This window comes from Salvelinus fontinalis, chromosome 3 (assembly GCF_029448725.1).
Source record: "Salvelinus fontinalis isolate EN_2023a chromosome 3, ASM2944872v1, whole genome shotgun sequence".
NCBI lineage: Eukaryota > Metazoa > Chordata > Actinopteri > Salmoniformes > Salmonidae > Salvelinus > Salvelinus fontinalis.
Window position 1 is genome coordinate 58,581,034 of NC_074667.1, and position 9,187 is coordinate 58,590,220.

Genomic DNA, 9,187 nt, shown 5'->3' on the forward strand with positions numbered 1-9,187 from the left:
GCCAAAGACGCCAGCCAGTCAGGAGCCGCCAAAGACGCCAGCCAGTCAGGAGCCGCCAGAGACGCCAGCCAGTCAGGAGCTGCCCTCCAGTCATGAGCTGCCCTCCAGTCATGAGCTGCCCTCCAGTCATGAGCTGCCACCCAGTCATGAGCTGCCACTCAGTCCGGAGCTGCCACTCAGTCCGGAGCTGCCACTCAGTCCGGCGCTGCCACTCAGTCCGGAGCTGCCACTCAGTCCGGAGCTGCCACTCTGTCCTGAGCTGCCTCTCTGTCCTGAGCTGCCTCTCTGTCCTGAGCTACCTCTCTGTCCTGAGCTACCTCTCTGTCCTGAGCTACCTCTCTGTCCTGAGCTACCTCTCTGTCCTGAGCTACCTCTCTGTCCTGAGCTACCTCTCTGTCCTGAGCTACCTCTTTGTCCTGAACTACCTCTCTGTCCTGAGTTGTCTCCTCTATTGTAGAGGGGAGTTGGTGAAGGTTCCTGGACCATGGTCGGGGGCGAGGGTCGCCACTCAAGGGACGCTAAGGAGGTGGACAAAGACAATGGTGGAGTGGTGCCCTCGTCCACCGCCGGAGCCGCCACCGCGGACAGATGCCCACCCAGACCCTTCCCTTGAGTTTTAGGGGTGCGCCCGGAGTTCGCACCTTGAGGGGGGGGGGGGGGGGGGGGGGGTTCTGTCACGTTCCTGACCTGTTTTCTGTTGTTTTGTATGTGTTTAGTTGGTCAGGACGTGAGCTGGGTGGAAATTCTATGTTGTGTGTCTAGTTTGTCTGTTTCTATGTCAGCCTAGTGTGGGTTCTCAATCAGAGGCAGATGGTAGTCGTTGTCTCTGATTGAGAATCATATATAGGAGGCTTGTTTTGTGTTGGGATTTTGTGGGTGTTTGTTTCCTGTCTCTGTGTTTGTTCTGCACCAGATAGGACTGTCTCGGTTTTCACGGTTTGTTGTTTGTAGTGTTCACTTGTTATTATATTAAACATGTTGAGCACTGGCTACGCTGCATTTTGGTCCTCTCTTTCACCCCAGGAAGAAAGCCGTTACAATAGACCTATGTCATGTCAAGGGAACTGTAGCCTACTGTTTGGATGGGTTAAATGGGAACTGAAATCTGGACATTGACTAACCAGAATAACCTACAGTTTTTTTGGCAAACTCCAAAATTCTGCTATAATACCAGTCCCGTGCAAATTGACATCCTTGTGCTTTGATAGGAATGTCTGAGTTTAACAGGTGTTGCTCGCGTTTTCTGCAAGAATATAATAACTGATTCAATAAATTTAACGAAGTGCTGCGCTTTATCTATATATTAAGTGTCTACATGTATCGACTTTCACAGTGAATGCTTTTGTTTATACGTTTTGTGTGAATGAATTGAGCATCGCCAAATGCATCATTCAAAAATATTGCGCCTGCTGTTAATAGATCGCAAAGCAGCATGCAACTGATCTTAACGTTTGGAACAAGTTCACTTTCTCATTCATAGCCTACAAACGCATATGAAGTGAACGTTAGGTGTTTAGCTCACATCTGAAGGCTGGGGGCATTTAGGACGTATTCTACTTCGGATCGCTAAAATATCCGACTGATGATGATCACACTTCCTCAATTCAAATATTATGGCGACACAATACCAAAGATGGTTTGGAAACTTGCGAACAAAACTCGAGTTATCAGTGGCTGTTATCGCCTAGACTTGATTAAATATCTTCACACCTAGAAAAAAACCTCTTGGCTTTCGTCATAACTGTTAATTTATTGAAAAAAGGAGAAAGGATTACAGCAGGCAGTTTTGAAAACAAAACGAATCCCGTCAGATCTGGAATAATGGACATTCTGGGGTAATAAATACCAACGTTCTCTGGTAATACTAGTCCGGTGCGAATAGGGCTAAAGCCCAGTGGTGGAAAAAGTACTCAGTTGTCATGCTTGATGACTCATGTTAAAGTCACCCAGTAAAATACTACTTGAGTAAAAGTCATAAGTATTTGGTTTTAAATATACTTAAGTATCAAAAGTAAATGGAAATGATAAAATGTACTTAAGTATCAAAAAGAAAAGTAAACATATAAATCATTTCAACTTCCTTATATTAAGCAAATCAGACAGCACATTTTAAAAATTTTGTATTTATTTACGGATAGCAATGGTCACACCAACACTCAGACATAATTTACAAACGAAGCATTCGTGTTAAGCATTTGAGTCCGCCAGGCAGTAGGAATGACCAGGGATGTTCTCTTGATAAGTGTGTGAATTGGACAATTTTTCTGTCAGAATGAAACGAGTACTTTTGGGTGTCAGGGAAAATGTATGGAGTATAAAGTACATTCTTTTATTTAGGAATGTAGTAAAGTAAAAGTTGCTAAAAATATAAATAGTAAAGTACACATACCCAAACAACAACTTAAGTAGTACTTTAAAGTATTTTAACTTAAGTACTTTACACCACTGCTATAGCCTTAATAACTACTGCAGAATTAAGCATTACTTGCAGTAAAATTATACACCAAATAAAGGCAACATTTGGACTTGTGAACAGGAGTGGAGAAATATGATTTATTTATTTCTGCACCTTGAGAGAATGCAATGCTCAGCTTGGTACCATCTGTAGAGGTGCTGTCTTCATCATAAAAGTTGATAGTATTTCAACCACATAAAATATGCATCAAAGCCGAACTGAAATGTTATCAGAAACATGATGGGTCGTTTTCACAGCTTTATTTTTCCTTACAACCGGTCAAACTGATTTCTGTTTTTTGTGCTTTATTGTATTTTCTCCCCAGTCCCTAAACTTATTTGCACTGCGAAAGATGACAGAGATCATTTTACTGATGCCAACTAAATTGACCGAGGTTAAGACAGTTTCAAGTTGGATATTCAACGGATATTCGCGTTTTCAAACCTCAATAGCTTTCAAACCACTTGCCACAGACTCCAAATAAGTGTCATGATGTTGGAAAAATTGCGCACAACATTGCACAGGTCTTATTTTCACAATTTGGACATTAATTCACTTTCCAAAGCTAATAAACATGTGGAAATGTGAGCAGCATTTTGTATTCGAAGTTGAATTAGTTAGTAAACAAAGTACAAACTTCTTTTAGACTCAAATTTCAAATGCTCCTTGGTCATGTGACCTAATGACTTCAAACAAGGTTCAGTATGTCCACTGATTACCATTCTATATTGCACACCCTTTAGTTCGTCCATTTTCATCTCACATGGTTTTACATGAATTTTTCAAAATGTAAAATTTCAATAGCTCCTTGGTCATGTGACCTAATGACGTCAAACAAGGTTCAGAATATCCATGCAGTGGCCCTACACATTGCACACCCTTTAGTTTGTCCATTTCCATCCCACAAGATTTTAAAATAATTTTCAAAATGTAGAATTTCAATAGCTCCTTGGTGATGTGACCTAGTGACTTCAAACAAGTTTCAGAATGACCACTCAGTGGGCCTACACATTGCACACCCTTTAGTTTGTCCATGTTCATCTCACATGGTTTTACATGAATTTTTCAAAATGCTGAATTTTAATAGCTCCTTGGTCATGTGACTTGGTGACTTCAAACATGTTTCAGAATGTCCACTGACTATACCTTCATATCGCACACTCTGTTTGTCTACTTTCATTTAATGCTATTAGACTTAAGCTTTGCAGGCCTTCATTTCACATTGGTTTAAAAAAATATATATTTAAGTCAACAAATATTCCATCTTCGCAATAACTATCTTTCCCATGGACACTGAAAAGATCCACAAATGTCTGTATGTGGAATGGATGAAGGACAGGAGAGGTGTTCAAACAGAAGTGCTTAAAGGAAGACGCACAGGTCGGCCTCATGAAAAACACTGTTTCATATGCTCTTTTTAATCACAGTAATAGGCAGGGATTTGTCAGTCACAGTGAGCTTGATAACATGAAAGAATAATTTTCATAGCATCACTTTCATATACTGTACAATAAGACAAATGGCCAAGTGTTTTTGGTTGACCCTGCTGGACAGAAAGAGAAGGAGGAATCGGAACACGCTGCATTCAAATTCAGGTCTTAGTTATTCCATTGTACTTGGATCTAATACATATTAGTATTTTACATACATTCATAAGTGTAATAGTTTTTTATAACATACTGTGAAAAACTCTCTTGGCTGCTGTCTCTGTCACTTTCAGACATGCTCAGAGCAGACAAGAACCACAGGGGTTCTCTGTAAAGAGAGAGTAATCCAAAAGGCACAGACACACCCCTTGACTTTCAATTGGCACCGTTGACCTGTATGTATTCTCTCTTGATTGGCTCTGTGGTGCACAGTCTGGCAGTCTGACTAAAGTGCCAGAGGTATGAGAAGAGACATCCTCCATTGTATTTATGGGAACAAATATTTACTAACACTTTGGATTCTTTTCTTGGACAGTTAGAAGACACAATGCATCAATGCAATTTTTTAAAATTACTAATTACTGTCCATGAGTAACCTCAACCTTGTGGGTCTTTGGGTGTTTGGGCCAATAAAGTACCAACTCAATTATAACAATGCCCCTATGAATGGGGACACAGAGCAATAGTTTTTAATCTAAACCAGACCTTTTTTACTGGAGTACACTAACCCCTAATTGGGGATCTTTTCTTGACACATAGTAGCAGTTTACCAGATAAGAAGTCAAGAAGATCAAAAAGTAGATTGTTGTATGGGTGTATTACATCCTGTGCTGGCCACATTGTCATATCCATTCTGGATACTGAGTGGTAAAATCATAGCTGAAAAATGCCTCTATGTATGTGTATACATTTTCCGCCAAGACAGAACTGCCAAAGGGGGTGGAGTTGCAATCTACTGCAGAGACAGCCTGCAGAGTTCTGTCATGCTATCCAGGTCTGTGCCCAAACAGTTCGAGCTTCTACTTTTAAAAATCCACCTTTCCAAAAACAAGTCTCTCACCGTTGCCGCTTGTTACAGACCTCCCTAGGCCCCCAGCTGCGCCCTGGACACCATATGTGAATTAATTGCCCCCCATTTATCTTCAGAGTTTGTACTGTTAGGGGACATACACTGGGATATGCTTAACACCCCGGCCGTTCTACAATCTAAGCTGGATGCCCTCAATCTCACACAAATTATCTTGGAACCTACCAGATACATCCCCATAATTCGTAAACTCGGGTACCCTCATAGATATCATCCTAACCAACCTGTCCTCTAAACACACCTCTGCTGTCTTCAACCAGGATCTCAGCGATCACTGCCTCATTGCCTGCGTCCGTAATGGGACCGCGGTCAAACGACCACCCCTCATCACTGTCAAACGCTCCCTAAAACACTTCAGCGAGCAGGCCTTTCTAATCGACCTGGCCCGGGTATCCTGGAAAGGTATTGATCTCATTCCGTCAGTAGAGGTGGCCTGGTTATTCTTTAAAAGTGCTTTCCTCACCATTAAATAAGCATGCCCCATTCCAAAAAAATTAGAACAAGGAACAGATATAGCCCCTTGTTCACTCCAGACCTGACTGCCCTTGACCAGCATAAAAACATCCAGTGGCGTACAGCATTAGCATCGAATAACCCCCGCGATATGCAACTTTTCAGGGAAGTTAGGAACCAATACACACAGGCAGTTAGGAAAGCAAAGGCTAGCTTTTTCAAACATAAATTTGCATCCTGTAACACAAACTCCAAAAAGTTCTGGGACACTGTAAAGTCCATAGAGAATAAGAGCACCTCCTCCCAGCTGCCCACTGCACTGAGGCTAGGAAACACTGGCACCACAGACAAATCTACGATTATCGAGAATTTCAATAAGCATTTTCCCAAAGCCAATTCCTTCTTTGGCCGCCCTTCCTTCCAGCTCTCTGCTGCCAACAAATTGCAAAAATCACTGAAGCTGAAGACTCATATCTCCCTCTCTAACTTTAAGCACCAGCTGTCAGAGCAGCTCACAGATCACTGCACTTGTACATAGCCCATCTATAAATAGCCCATCCAACTACCTCATCCCCAAGTCCTCAACTGGCAGCTTCATTAAATGGTACCCGCAAAACGCCAGTCTCAAAGTCAAAAGTGAAGTCAAAAAGCCATATCTCAGACTGGCCAATAAAAATAAAAGTTTAAGATGGGCAAAAGAACACAGACACTGCACAGAGGAATTCTGACTAGAAAGGCCAGTATCCCATAGTCACCTCTTCACTGTTGACTTTGAGACTGGTGTTTTGCGGGTACCATTTAATGAAGCTGCCAGTTGAGGACTTGTGAGGCGTCTGTTTTTCAAGATAGACACTCTTATGTGCTTGTCCTCTTGCTCAGTTGTGCATCAGGGCCTCCCACTCCTCTTTCTATTATGGTTAGAGCCAGTTTGCACTGTTCTGTGAAGGGAGTAGTACACAGCGTTGTATGAGATCTTCAGTTTCTTTGCAATTTCTCGCATGGAAAAGCCTTAATTTCTCAGAACAAAAATAGACTAACGAGTTTCAGAAGAAATGTCTTTGTTTCTGGCCATTTTGAGCCTGTAATCGAACTCACAAATGCTGACGCTCCAGATACTCAACTAGTCTAAGGAAGGCCAGTTTTATTGCTTCTTTAATCAGCAGAACAGTTCTCAGCTGTGCTAACATAATTGCTTGTTCTAGCAAGGAACACAAGCATTTCGCTGCACTCGCAATAACATCTTCTAAAAATGTGTGTGACCAATAAAATGCGGTTTGTTTTCATTTAATTTATTCCACCCGCTAACACCCCCCCTCCTCCCAAGTTGGGTTGTCATCCCATCCCAATTACCGGCAGACCATCTCGGTCCCCACACATCCCAGGGCCCCTGAGAGACCGGGACCCATCCTTCAAAAAGAGCATCACAGTGCCACCCACAGAACAGAAGCAGATCAACCGCCGAAAGCACTTCCAATGCCCTCACCTCGATATGTATTATATATGGTTAAAACATATATAAAAAATCCTGCGTTTCTAATTTCCACCATTAACAAATAATATGCAGTTCATGCAAAGATTATATTTTTGGCAAGCAATTATTATTTTAGCAAACATTTATTGTGATTCATCCTATATTGTCCCGAACATCATTACCCCATAGCAACAGATGTGGGATACATACACACACGACCCCTCTCCCCAACAAACAACCACAAGCTCAGATGTTCAACAGTTGTTCCATCCCTGAGCCCAACTCAAGAAAGGACTTGATGTGCGAATGCATATACAGTTGCAGCTGTTTGATAAGGCATGCAAAATTTAGCACAAAAAATTGCACAAATTGGGAAATTTGTCCTAGCTGTTGGAGATCAGGTACATCCCCTTCCCTTGAAAACACACACACGCTGGTCCCCCGTTGTGACCATTTCCCCAAGCATCTGAGTGACATTTGTTCATTCCGTGCCACCAGGGCCACAGTAATTTGATTGTCCGAGTGTGACACCCTCCCCATGGGTTCCTGCAGCTAGTGTTGCCAGCACTGCCACTGCCTGGGTGGGCACACCCCACCGGAATCCCCACCGGCTAGGTACAAGCTTGTCAAGGTTCTCATTAGCAGCTTTGAGAAATTCCTTGTATATTATGCTCTCCCTTCAGGGGGCTTTGGCTTTGTAGGACCAATCCTACCAGGCAGGCTCAGAATCTTGAGGGGGTGGTGCTGCTGTAGTGGGTCTCTGACCCCATTTATCTTTCTGTTTTGGCTGAGTGTTTTTTTATCCTGACTTGTTGAACTTGCTAGACAGCTAATGACAAATGTAGCAAATCATGTTTTTTCCCCAATTTGTTTACAGGGACAGATGGCAACTGATGCATTAATTTCACTCCATTGCAATTGTTTGGCAGAACAAAACAGTTGTGCCCGACTGGTTTGGAGGTAAGACATTTTAACAACATTTGATTAAAAACCTAGGAAATGCAGCTAGCTGTGTTCTGTTCTATCTAGGTTTGCTAGCCAGCCAATGTATTTTTGCATTCTTACAGTCAATACATAGCTTACTTTCTTCTTGTCACTTTTTCATCCTCTCCTGTGTTGCACCATTGCATATGAAGATTTTTTTTGCGTTATGAAATGATCAATTAAAAGTACATCGGTAACAACTTGATCAAGCCTATGAATATGCAAAACGGTTTACAAAACCACTGCACATAACTAAAGGTAGTTGTGGTTCTCAGCAACTTGAGGCAGCACTGGAATTTGAGCAGTGAGGTTAATTTCTCCCCCCTTGTGTTTCTGCTCCCACCCCATCACCCAAAACTTGGGAACCTTCCGTCCACCAGGAACAGCCCCCTATCCCAGGAGTTTAGTCAGGAGTTTATTCAGCAATTTGCAACATCAACATGTTAGATAGAAGTAGATCAACACATTATTTTCTATCATGCAGAATTGCCAGCTCATTCTAAAATACAGACATGGGTGATTTCTGTCATAGAATATTTTTATTCCTGACCAGCATAATTTTTTTTTTTTCAACTATTCATGTTCTCCAATTTAGACCACAATTAGTTGAACAAGGTGTTAGTGAAGGGCTGCAAAAAAACTGTTAACTCCTGTGGCTGTCATGACAAAGTTTGCCCTCATCTACTGAACAAGCTTTTAAATGTTGGAAGTTAATCTCCTTGAGATGTCTCTCACTTATGGGATGACTTCTTTTAAAAATCTTCTTTTTTTTTTTTTTAAATGGACAATGTTCTAAGGATTCATGCACAGACAAAGGATAACCAATAAAAGTGTTGATATTTATAAAAGATGACAAGTGTCACGATCGTGTGGAGGAGAGAGTGAGGACCAACATGCAGCGCGTGGAAAATAAGCCATCTTCTTTTATTAATGAAGAAGGCAAAACGAAACAAAACACTTACAAACTAACAAAACAACAAACGACCGTGAAGCTATAAACGTAGTGCACACACACAGGCTACAAACGTTCAACATAGACAATTACCCACAACAAACTAAAGCCTATGGCTCCCTTAAATATGGCTCCCAATCAGAGACAACAGAAATCAGCTGTCTCTAATTGGGAACCCATTCAGGCAACCATAGACTTTCCTAGACAACTACACCCAACATAGACACAGCTAGACACGGACTGAGGGACGGCAGCTCCGGACTGAGGGACGGCCCATGGCTGGCTGACGGATCTGGCTGCTCATGGCTGGCTGACGGATCTGGCTGCTCATGGCTGGCTGACGGATCTGGCTGCTCAT